Source organism: Emys orbicularis, chromosome 1, assembly GCF_028017835.1.
Source record: "Emys orbicularis isolate rEmyOrb1 chromosome 1, rEmyOrb1.hap1, whole genome shotgun sequence".
In the NCBI taxonomy this organism is placed as follows: Eukaryota; Metazoa; Chordata; order Testudines; family Emydidae; genus Emys; species Emys orbicularis.
Window position 1 is genome coordinate 143,349,140 of NC_088683.1, and position 13,220 is coordinate 143,362,359.

Below are 13,220 nucleotides of genomic sequence, written 5' to 3' on the forward strand. Positions count from 1 at the left end.
GTGTATATATATTTTTTATCACCTTTGTACTATGAGTTATAGATATGTATGTATGTATATCTGTCTGTATTTCAAACTTGTGCTATGCTTCTGGGTGACACCCCCAGACAGTTTGGCATCAGCTCTGCCTAGCCCGCTTGATGGCCCATTAAGCACCATCAGCTATACAACTGACCCATTGAGAGAAGGCAGATACACCTTATGACTCAGCAATGCATGCAGGGGCACACCCATGGACAGAAAAGGCTTCCAAGCCATGTGCTGGGCAGCTTGTGTTTGAAAGAAAGGAAGCACAAGCTGCATGGCAAAAGACTATAAAGGCAGCTGCATCTTCTCCATTTTGTCTTCAATCCTGCTTCTTACCTCTGGAGGAACTTTGCTACAAACTGAACTCTGAAAAAAGACTGAATGGCTCATCCAAGCTGTGGATGGGTTCCAGAGGGACTTTCAAGCCAGCAAACTCATCAATACTGCTAGGAACCTGATATATGGACTTTATTATTATTTGTATGTATGTGACTGTTTTACCATTTAACATCTCACTTCTGTTCTTTCTTTTTTCTTTATAATAAACCTTTAGTTTTAGACAGTAAAGGATTGGCAGGTAGTGTGGTATTTTGGGTAAGATCCAAACCTATACTGACCTGGTAATGTGGCTGACCCTTTGGGGTCAGAAGAACATTCGGTATATGTGAGCAGAGTTTAAAATAACTTCCCTCTGTACTGGACCTAGGTGTTGATTGGGAGCCAGAGAACTGGAATGCAATAAGGAGGCTGTGTGATTTCTTTCTTCTTGATAACCTGTGTTGGGGATTAGAAGCACAGTTTGTGACTGGTTGGAGAGTTTAACTTCCTGGTTACCCACCAGTCTTGGGAGTATCTGCTCTCCTTTTTGCAGCCTGCTCTGACCTTGGCATTTCCAGTGAGGGCTTCCCTGGGCACCCTGGGTCACAAATGTGATGCTTCTTTAGTGGTTTAATATCCAGGGTTAAACTGATCACCGGAATTGGGGTTAAGGAGCATTTCCCCTTACCTAAGGAGTATATCAGATGGGATGTCAGAGGTGCAACCTATTTAGCAGCACTGAATGTGGGTCATCTGTTAGGACCAGGTGGTTATGAGACCCATGCAATTGATTTCTATGATCACAAAAAGGCAGAGTTGCCAGATCTTGCTTCTTCCTCTCTTCTTCTGTGTTTCTGCCACAAAATGATAACTGACTTTCTAATTATCTTTTCTAATAGGTCACTTGGCAGAAGGCACCATCCAGAGGTGAAAATGACAATTCTATATCCCCAAACCTGACCAATCCCATCAATGGTACCAGAAGGAGTGGGGAATGAAGGACACCAGATAATCTTCCTCATTCACTTTTATTCCAAATCTCTCTTTTCTCTGTCTCGGTCTCCCTCCATCTGTGTCTCTGTGGCTCTGCATTTCTCTCTTTGGCCCCTAGATTTAGCTATGTGGGAACATTACTCACTGGACTGTTTCTCATATTTCAGGTGGAAGATACAACCAAAGGTGTATCAAGGAGGTTTATGACCCAAGTGCACTTCCCAAGGTGACACATCTGCTCCATGAAATCAGGTGTGGCAGCAGCACCGAAATAGGGAGAAACACCAGCACCCAGCATGCTGGAATCAACTTCCTGGAAAATGCCTTCAAGGAAAAATCTCTCAATATGTTGACCCACTGCTCCATCACTTGGTTCCTCTCCTGGAGTCCTTGCTGGGAATGCTCCCAGTCTGGGATATTGTTCCTGAAGACATACCTGAAATGTATGTAACACAGTTCTTTAGGCATGAATTTGAATGCAACCATTAAGGCTTCCATGACCTGGTGATGAATGGAGTCAGCAGTAGAGTCATGGACCTCTTGGGTAACCATTTATTTTGTTTCAAAAGAGACTGGAAGAATCTCAAGGCTTGGGGGCCTGGGCTATGGAGCCTTTCACTTCTGAGACATTGTTTATAACAAGGACACAGGTTTGTAGTGAACAAAAGTCATTTTCATCGCAGAGACAAGCACTGGACATAAATTGTCCATGGGATGAGACCGGCGCCTTAGTCTGTGATCCACAAAACCCAGTACGCCAGGTAGGGGAGCCCCCTAAACTAGCCAATCTGAGGTGCTGATGAGAATAGCTGATGTGCTAAGCCCCGCCCTTCTCTCAGAGATAAGTGACTAAATCTAACCTGCAGATAGGTGCCTATTTCTGTTAGCGATCCGCAGCTTTTAACCCTCTCTTGGTGTTACGCACCTAAGACGTTTTTTGCAAGAAGCCAGAGGTGGAAATCAAGCAGGAGGAAGCTCCCTCATAACTTTTAGCCCCGTGGTAATGAATTACAACATCTCCTCTATGGTACCTAGATCTTGTCACCTGCAGATCTCATGGTGCTTTACAAAAGTAAGTGTCTTTACTCTCATTTTACAGCGAGGGAAACTGAGTGACGGAGGTGAAGTGACCCACAGTCTCACTGAATGATAGTGGCAGAACCAGGATTTCTGATTGTCAGGATCCTATTTTAACTACAGTATGTCCTTCTCTTATGGGATTCTCATCAGACTTCCAAGAGTAATGCTCAATACTTTCAGACTTAAGTGGTTGCTTATTTCCACTGTATACTATGGAGAGAAGTGCCCCTGCTGGCGAATAGTGCCAGCTGAGGGGTTCCGCTATGTACATTACACATTAGGGCCATCCAGATCCCAGTCTCAGCTAGACACTGAGAGAATCAAGCTACCTCACTGGTCAGATTAAAAAGAGATGTCATATTGAGTGCTATCCACATATCGATGGCATCACCATACAAACTATTTCACCGTCTCATCTCACGGCCTCATTGGACAAAAGGAGCAACAGGACAGAGCCTTGTGGCTGCCCACACAGAGCTTCCACAGGCCAGAGGCAACCAACACAACCCTGTCTCCACTTAAAAACAAAAGGATGAAGTCACCCCATCTGTTTCCACTAGGGGGACACAGACTTTGTGGTCTGTGGGAGCAAAGGCTTCTGAGGGTATGTCTACACTACGAGAGTAGTTCGATTTTAGTTAAATCCAATATGTGGAATCGATATTACAAAGTCGAACGTGTGTGTCCACACTAAGGACAGTAATTCGACTTTGTGAGACTTTGTGAGTCCACACTAACGGGGCAAGCGTCGACATTGGAAGCGGTGCACTGTGGGCAGCTATCCCACAGTTCCCGCAGTCCCCGCTGCCCATTGGAATTCTGGGTCGAGCCCCAAATGCCTTCTGGGTAAAAAAATGTGTCGAGGGTGCTTTTGGGTACCTGTCGTCATCCGTCCGTCACTCCCGCCCTCCCTCCCTCCCTGAAAGCGCCGGCGGGAAATCAGTTTGCGCACTTTTCTGATCAGTGACAGCGTGGACGCCACAGCAGTGCGAGCATGGATCCCGCTGCGACCATCGCTGCAGTTGTGGCAGTTCTCAACGCCTCGCAGCTTCTCATCCACCTTTACCAGAGGCAGCTGCAGAGAAATCAGGAGAGGAGGCTACGACACCACCGTGAGGGCATGAAGTCGGAGAGTAGCTCAGAGCTCTCAGAAAACACGAGACCCTGCGCCCAGGACATCACGGTGGCAATGGGTCTTGTGGATATTGTGGAACGGCGATTCTGGGCCCTGGAAACAAGCACGGACTGGTGGGACCGCATAGTGCTGCAGGTCTGGGATGAATCCCAGTGGCTGCGAAACTTTCGCATGCGGAAGGGGACTTTCCTCGAACTTTGTGAGTTGCTGTCCCCTGCCCTGAAGCGCAAGGACACCCGGATGCGAGCAGCCCTGACTGTCCAGAAGCGAGTGGCCATAGCCCTCTGGAAGCTTGCAACACCAGACAGCTACCGGTCAGTCGCGAACCACTTTGGTGTGGGCAAGTCTACCGTGGGGGTTGTTGTCATGCAAGTAGCCAAGGCAATCGTCAAGGTACTGCTATCAAAGGTAGTGACCCTGGGAAACGTGGAGCTCATCATAGATGGCTTTGCCGAGATGGGATTCCCAAACTGCGGTGGGGCTATAGATGGAACTCACATCCCTATCCTGGGACCGGACCACCAGGCCAGCCAGTACATTAACAGAAAGGGCTACTTTTCAATGGTGCTGCAAGCACTGGTGGACCACAGGGGACGTTTTACAAACATCAACGTCGGATGGCCGGGCAAGGTTCATGACGCTCGCGTGTTCAGGAACTCTGGTCTGTTTAGACGGCTGCAGGAAGGTCTTTACTTCCCGGAGCACAAAATAAGTCTTGGGGATGTGGAGATGCCTACAGTGATCCTCGGGGACCCTGCATACCCGCTAATGCCCTGGCTCATGAAGCCCTATACTGGCGCCCTGGACTCTGAAAAAGAACTGTTCAACTACCGTTTGAGCAAGTGCAGAATGGTGGTGGAGTGTGCCTTTGGCCGTCTCAAGGGGAGATGGAGAAGCTTACTCACTCGCTGTGATCTCAGCGAAACCAATATCCCCATTGTGATAGCTGCTTGCTGTGTGCTCCACAATCTGTGTGAGAGCAAGGGGGAGACCTTTATGGCGGGGTGGGAGGTTGAGGCAAATAGCCTGGCTGCTGATTACGCCCAGCCAGACAGCCGGGCGATTAGAAGATCCCAGCGGGACGCGCTGTGCATCAGGGAGGCTTTGAAAGCTAGGTTCCTGACTGAGCAGGGTCTCCAGTGACCGTTTAGTTTGTGGACACAGATGCTGAACCTGCCCCCGTTTCTTTACCCAGTTACTGTTGACTATCCTTCCAAGTTACATACCCCCTTCCCCACCTTCCCAACAAATAAAATCTGTTCCGTTTTGTTAATGAACAACGTTCTCTTTCTTACTGTTTTCGCGGGAATGTTTTAAACCGGGGACGCAGACTGTGGCGGGGGGCGGGTTTAGTGTTCTGATGCAAATGATGCTTCTAAACTCCGGGAATGACAGGCTCCGCAGTGGTGGATTGGTTGTTTCAACGGAGCCTGCCAGCAGTCCTGGGCGGGACTGCGTGTATGTGTCGGCCAAGTGACTTTGTGGCAGGGGGAGGACGGTTACAGATCCCCTGCTGCGTGGCTCTGTGATCCAGGATAAGGACCGCCGCATAAGATCTGTAACTGCCCTCCCCCGCCACAAAGTCACAGAGCACCCCACACCCACCACAGAACACTAAAACCACCTCCCAGACTGACCAGGGTAACTAGTGACGGCAATGTGTGTGTGCCCTGCTGCTGAACCTGCCCCCGCCTCTGTACCCTGCTAAAGGTGACTGTCCTGTCCAATTACCAACCCCCTTCCCCTCCTTCAGACAGACTCTCCTCTAAAGAACATGATGGAAACAGTAATTAACAGAAACATATTTTTTATTATCAACTACACATGAAACTGGGGGGTGAAACTGGGACGGGGGCTTGGGTGAGGCGGGAAGGAAAGGACTTGTCAAATTTTGGGGAATGAGAGCCTTCTAGTAGTAGAGCAGTCTGCAGGGGTGGAGTGAGAGTTTTCACGGACTCTGCCGCCCCTCCTTCTTTGGACTTTGGGTGAGGGGGGTATGGGACTTGGTGGCGGGGGAGGGCGGTTAGAGATAGACTGCAGCGGGGCTCTGTCCTCCTGCCTCCGGTCCTGCAGAACATCCACAAGGCGCCGGAGCGTGTCCGTTTGCTCCCTCATTAGTCCAAGCAGCGTTTGAGTCGCCTGCTGGTCTTCCTGCCGCCACCTCTCCTCCTGTTCCATGTGTGAACGGTGCATTTGGGACAAGTTCTCCCTCCACTGGGTCTGCTGTGCTGCCTGGGCTCGGGAGCAGCCCATAAGTTCCGAGAACATGTCCTCCCGTGTCCTCTTCTTCCTACGCCTAATCTGCGCTAGCCTCTGGGAGTGTGATGCCAGGCTGGGTTGGGAGACAGTCGCAGCTGTGGGAATGGGAAAAAGGGAGTGAATTCCTCAGAAAGATAAATTTAGTTGTGAACAAAGAACATAGTCTTTCTCTGTAAAGAAGACCATGCACTGCACCTATCACATGCGCACTCAGGACAAGGTCGAATTTTCGGCCTTCGCATTCAGTGCCTGGGGTCTTGCAGTGCAGATCAGAGAAGCGGGGCAGGACACCGGAATTTGTATAGCAGGCCGACATGGTAAGCCGTAGACTTATGGCTGCTTAAAACTTTAATAGTTGCACTGGCCTCCTTTCACATTGAAAGCAATGCCAGTCCCTGCTGCCAGCAATCCGGCAAGCATGAGCTCTGCCCCTGTCCCACCCCCTCGCGGCTGTCCCAGGGAAAGATCCCTGTATGCTGCCCCTCTCCCGCCTCCACCGCGTGGCTGTAAACCGCCGGTTACAGTTCTGTAAAGGAACGGGCAAGCAGTCCCAATACTAACATTCCCCTACCTAATTCAAAGCAGGTCACCATGAGCGACATCACCCTGATGAGGATCTCAGACACGGAAAAACAAAGAATGCTTCGGGAAAGCATGCAAAGACCAGGGCCGTATGCCGCCATGCTCTGCAGGGCAATGATCCCGGAGTACTTGCTTGTCTCCTGGCACGGAAATGTCTGCTATTACGGAGGACCCAATAAGGCCGCTCTCCCCAGGAACCTGATGCAAAGGCTTTCCAATTACCTCCAGGAGAGCTTCGTGGAGATGTCCATTGAGGATTTCAGCTCTATCCCCGGACATATAGACCGCATTTTACTGTAGCTGCACTGGCAGGGACTAAACAGTAGAGCGGCTTGGGCAGAAAAATCATGCAAAACCGGACATTGTTAGATTTTTTTTCAATAGTTGCACTGCCCAGGACTGAAACGTTAAGCACCTAGGGCACACTAATCATGAGAAACCCATTGTTGTTATTGTTAATATTCCTGTTCTGTTAAAAATAAATGTTTAGATGTTTAAAACACTTACTGGATGATCCTTCCCCTGATTCTGTGTCCGGGTTAACGGCTGGGGACGGTTGGTAGGGGATCTCTGTAAGGGTGATGAAGAGATCCTGGCTGTCGGGGAAATCAGCGTTGTAAGCGCTGTCGACTGCCTCGTCCTCCTCATCTCCTTCCTCATCTTCCCCGTCCGCTAACATGTCCGAGGAACCGGCCGTTGACAATATCCCATCCTCAGAGTCCACGGTCAGTGGTGGGGTAGTGGTGGCGGCCGCACCTAGGATGGAATGCAGTGCCTCGTAGAAACGGGATGTGTGGGGCTGGGATCCGGAGCGTCCGTTTGCCACTTTGGTCTTCTGGTAGCCTTGTCTCAGCTCCTTGATTTTCACGCGGCACTGTGTTGCATCCTGGCTGTATCCTCTCTCTGCCATGGCTTTAGAGATCTTCTCGTAGATCTTTGCATTCCGTCTTTTGGAGCGCAGCTCGGAAAGCACGGACTCATCGCCCCACACAGCGATGAGATCCAAGACTTCCCGATCAGTCCATGCTGGGGCCCTCTTTCTATTCTGAGATTGCGCGGCCATCTCTGCTGGAGAGCTCTGCATCGTTGCCAGTGCTGCTGAGCTCGCCACGATGTCCAAACAGGAAATGAGATTCAAACTGGCCAGACAGGAAAAGGAATTCAAATTTTCCCGGGGCTTTTCCTGTCTGGCTGGTCAGAGCATCCGAGCTCGGACTGCTGTCCAGAGCGTCAACAGAGTGGTGCACTGTGGGATAGCTCCCGGAGCTATTAGCGTCTATTTCCATCCACACCTAGCTTAATTCGACATGGCCATGTCGAATTTAGCGCTACTCCCCTCGTTGGGGAGGAGTACAGAAGTCGAATTTCAGAGACCTCTATGTCGACCTAAATAGCTTCGTGGTGTGGATGGGTGCAGGGTTAATTCGATGTAACGGCGCTAAATTCGACATAAACGCCTAGTGTAGACCAGGCCTAAGTTATAGTAGATATACATACTGGTTTTATCAGAGTTAAAGCAATGGTTTTTCTTTGTAATTAGTACATCCTATTGGGTCCATCTTTCCTCAAACAGTTCTGATTTTTTTGTCTGTCTATACGTATGTGTTTGTGTCTGTCTGTATGGGTTTACCTATATTCAAAAAACTTGCACCAGTGTCACTAAATAGTGATATTGTGCAAAACCCCCACTCCTGTCTCTGTTCATATGTGTACCTTATGGGCCTGATCCAAACCCACTGATGTCAAGGAGAGTCTTTTCACAGTTTCAGTGGGCTTTGGATCAGGCCCTAGCTGAGTATGTGTTTGTGTGTGGCTGAGCATGTTTTGAAATTCTCTGTGGGCCCCTGTGTGGGCTCTCAGATTTGAGTTGAAAATGTAAAGTGTCATGAAACCAGCGCACAAAGAAACTGCTGATCAAGGAATTTTAATGACATGAGGGTTTCTTTATTAAATGTTAGCTCCCAATGATTAGGAGGAAATTAACATTTTCAATGTCTCCTACATTTTTAAATGTTTGTTCTCAATGTTCCTGAGCCATGTTTATCTAGTTTTGCTTTCCAGGTTCTCAGTGCAAATAACAAGAGACTCTTATTTTCTTCCAGAATAGAAATAACCTAAATATAAATCTTGAAAAATCTCAATTTAAAAAAATTAAATTAATAATGATTATTAATTTTATATTCGAATACATATATGGGACAATCCACATTTAAAATAAAAAGAAAGGAAATAGCAGTTCATTAAATATTGGTAGGATCTTACACTTGTAAATGGGAACAGACGGCCTGAGTCTGATTGATTTTAATGAGCTATGCACATGTATTAGATATAATAATAATTAATAATAATTATAATTATTATTTCACTGTTCCATAGCAAGTAATGGGCATTCCACACACACGGTTACATTAATGGCCATATTTGGGGCCAGGATGAACCTTTCTCATCCCCATTCTCCTCGGGACACTGCACTTTACTTGGAAATACTGGGATAGGGATTGTGATAGTGTGTCCCACAGTGCTATGTATATGAGAAGAAAAACAGAAATTTGGAGTAGTGACACTACCACTGAGGCCTTTATATGTAAATATATTGTAATTAGTTACTACACCGTACTGTCCATTCATGTTATAGGTTACCCTTATGGCTGGTTGTCACCCTCTGGTAAGCTTCACTGCGCAGGAAATAGAAGTGGCTAGCTTCTCTGTTCCATTGGTTACACGGCTCTGCGATACACCAGTAGTTGACATAGATCCAGTTGTTTCTTATGGATGCTGTCTTCCAGATAACCTACCGAATGGACAGTAACCAATTTATCAAATAGTGCTGTGTCAGGATTTAGTATTGGTACCCAGACACTGAACAAGATTGTTTTGAATAACGTGTGCCTTAGTTAGGATGCAGTGTCACTGACCCAAATTATGACTGGTACTAACAGGCAATGTGTTTACCCAATTTGTAGTTACTATGTAACTTTTTGTTTGTTTACCACTTTTTTTTCCCTTGCCTTTACGTTGTTTGCTGCCATTTGTTTGTTAATTTTTACCTATGTGTTGGTTAAACAGTTTAGCAAGATTATGCACATTGTAAATGTTGTACAGCAATAAGACAACAGTACAACAATAATACAGTAGCACAGCAATAATACAGTTGTTTTTACATAGTAACCAAGTTGAAATTAATTGATGGCTTATCCTGGTCCAGCTAGTGTTTTTTAGCTGATTGTTAACTTAATTGTCCATATATGGTAAATAGAGGTGTATTTAACCAGTCTCTTATTTATAAAGCCCTTCATTTTTCTTTTCTTGATGCTTGGGGGTTTCTTCGCTATATACTGATATTTTCTGGTGTCTTCAGGGTGTGATATTTTCTGGTGTCTTTGGTCTGTGGGATGCAACTTAAACAGCTAGTTAGTTAACATAAGAAAGGGTTTTTGTTTGTTTGTTTTTTGTTTTTGTTTTCAGTAACCCAAACTTAATACACAGTTTAACTTTGTTTGTTTACAATGTAATAAGAACAATGTAATAGGGACCAAGCCTTTTATAACACAAGCTATACTTTTACAATTGTTGTATAGACATTAATTTTCATTTGAAGTGCATTACTAATATTTTTATATGAAACGTAATGCTTAACGGCTAAAATAAATGCTTACAATCTTCCATGAGAAGGTGTATTGCTTTCCCTTGCTGAACAATTTGTTTCAGCAAAGGAGTTAACAGAATTTTTACCAAGCTTTTTAGAGTTAATTTCCTTGTGATACCAATTTCACTCTTGTTAACTGTTTAGAAGCACAGCTTTAACAACCACTGCTTCCCATTAACATAACAAAAGAAAAGCATAAAAAATTAAACCAACTATAAAATTAAACCAAAATAAATTTTAAATACAGTACTTTGAGGGTATTTGAGGGTACACTTTCATGATGCTTTGCTATGTTTGGGAGCCAAAGGTGGAAACCTGTTCAAATTGTTTGGTTAGCTTTATGCATAAATTGTTATTTTAAAACATTTTGGTTATGATATTCTTATAACTATATTTAAAAGTGCAAACAAGTTTATAAAAAGCCCAAACAAGAAATTAACATTTTGTTAATATTACTTTTACCTTAATGTTGAGGTTTCCCCTTACATTTTTTTTTGAATAACAAATAATTTTTTTTTAAAAAAACAAAACAAAACTGTGATTGATAAGAGAATATTTTTTGTTTGCAATTGCATTATTTGTTGAGGCAGAAATATATGTACATATATTTGTAACTGAAACCTTTTTGAACTTTGCACAAAAAATTGGTGCTAATAATACTATGATTATACCCCAACCATGATTTTAAAATAGTGTGGTACCACATATACATAAATTTTTAAAAGGGTATAAAATTGACTTTTGTTGCAACAAAATAAAAATAATAAAAAATAGTTACGTGACACACACAACGTACAACACAAGACAACACACATGACAAACTTACAATTAACAACAAATGGCGCCAGAATTTTATTCATAACTATACAAAATAAGGCAAACAAAAATAAAAAATAAAAAGGGTTATATTTGAATAAACAAATTATTACCTTATTTAAAACTTGTAACATAAATTGTTAAAAATATATTAATATTTGCCAAATGTATTGTATTAATTTGGTAACAAGGAATTTTGCATTACTTTATATTTAACATTATTTTAAAACTCTGCTATATGGAAATAAGAAAAGCCCATGTTTCAAATATTAGGGAGTGGTTAGGATTAGAAGCAGAGTGTGCATTTCTCTTGCTTGGCAACCATATCTTCAAGAAAGTTAGGAATAATTTCAGCTGTTGCGTTCCTGAAGGGTTAAAATACTTAATTTACTGGATTTATTTAAAGTAAAGTTTTTACCTTGTTTTCTTTTTGTTTCTTGTTTTAGTCTGTTTTTAATTGCTTTATTTTTTGGAGGTTTCTGTAAAAACTATAACTTTTAACTTTTAAAACAAAGAGAGAGAGCAGAATTGAGGAGAGGCGGGGGAAAGGGGGGGGGGTGAAGAGCAACCTAGGAAGGGAGCGAGACCTGAGCTAAGAGAGCTTAAAAAGAAATATCATGATGAGTTCCAGACACATACTTATGCTGTCATCCAAACTATTTCACCGTCTCTTTTCACAGCCTCACGCTGGACAGAAGGAGTGACAGGATGGAGCCTTGTGGCAGACCACAGAGAGCTTCTAGAGAGCAGAGGCAACCAACACAAACCTGTGCTGTCTTAGGCTATGTCTACACTGGCACTTTCGTCGTTAAAACTAGGGGCAACTAAAGTGCTATGATGATGATATTAGTAATAATTAATAATGTAATAACAATTAATAATTAACGAATCATTATAATAATTTCTCATTAATCTTCCCCCAAAATAAGATGGTGAGAGAGATGGTGATAACCGATGCAATGATCAGCGTAAAGAGCAAGGGCCTAAATATTTCTTTTAAAGAGACCTACAGATACAATGGTGATGATAGATTAGATAGATAGATACTGTCATCTTGCCCTCCGCCAGAGGGGCATTGACAGTTTCTATCAGTAAAGAACACAGCATCTGTGTTTCATTTTCAGAAACTGCACATGAAAACTATAGTATAGTACAGTAGGTGTTGGTTACATATTTTTCAGCACTTAACCGCACTATTCAAGTATATCTCCAATGGACAATGCCTGTTTCTTCTAGCTCAGCCATGGACCTGAGTCACTCAGAACTCAGGGACAATTTAGGGGAGAGACTCCATGAAATGTTCAACCATGTCATGAACTCATCAGGCACAGACTGTATTATAGATCAGCTGCGGAAACAGATCACTCAGACCCAGGTGGGGCTGTTGGGAAACGTGTTTTTAATGTTTCCCTCTGGTAGCCCAGTGACCAGGAATCAGTGACCAGTGACTCTACTGGCATCAGGGACAAGGAACTGAGTTTTCTCCTATATATTGCTCCCATACCCATTGTCATCCTACATTATCCGCAGAGAAGAGTGTCAAAGGAAAGAAGGCTGTGCCTGAAAAAACAAACCACAGGTTTCAAGTAAATTCTTTCTATTCTCCCACCCATGAGTATCCTGTCACTCAAAGAAACCTCCCTAGAGGCTGCTGGAGGATCCCTGTCCCAATTATAGATGACAGAGTCTCTGCCCATTTGCCTGGGCCAACTGACAAGTGCCCTCTGCAGGGTGCTGTCTACACAAGTGCCCTCCATGATGCCTCCTCTCTGTGTGTTCTGGGGGGTGGGGGAGAATTTCAAGGGCAGTTCTGGGCCTACACTGCCTTACCACGCAGGGAGCAATGCCAGTATTGTGGCAAAGGATGTATTTCTTCCCCTGCACTAAATATTGCCCATCTCCCTTCCATTTCTGCCACACCTCTGGGTGTCTGTGGTAACTCCAATTTGTCACTACGAGCTGAAAGGGCTGTTTCAAGTTAGTGAGCAACAAGTACATGTATTTCCAAAATTACTACATTTTATAGTCTAGAGAAATGGAGGGGCCACATCTTAATAACTGTGTCTCTTGATGCCCATTCAGGAACGTGACTTCCACTGTTTTAGTCACATAGCTTCTTAATGACACGAAGACTTCAGAGTGTTTAACCATTAGGGTGACCAGATGTCCCAATTTTATAGGAACAGTCCCGATTTTTGGGTCTTTTTCTTATACAGGCTCCTATTATCCTCCACCCCATGTCCTGATTTTTCACATTTGCTGTCTGGTCACCCTATTAACCATGTAATCGGTTTTTGATAGGAATACTGCTGGAATTCCTTGTATGAGCTTAAAACTGACGTTTTGCTCTAGAAAGGGAGAAGG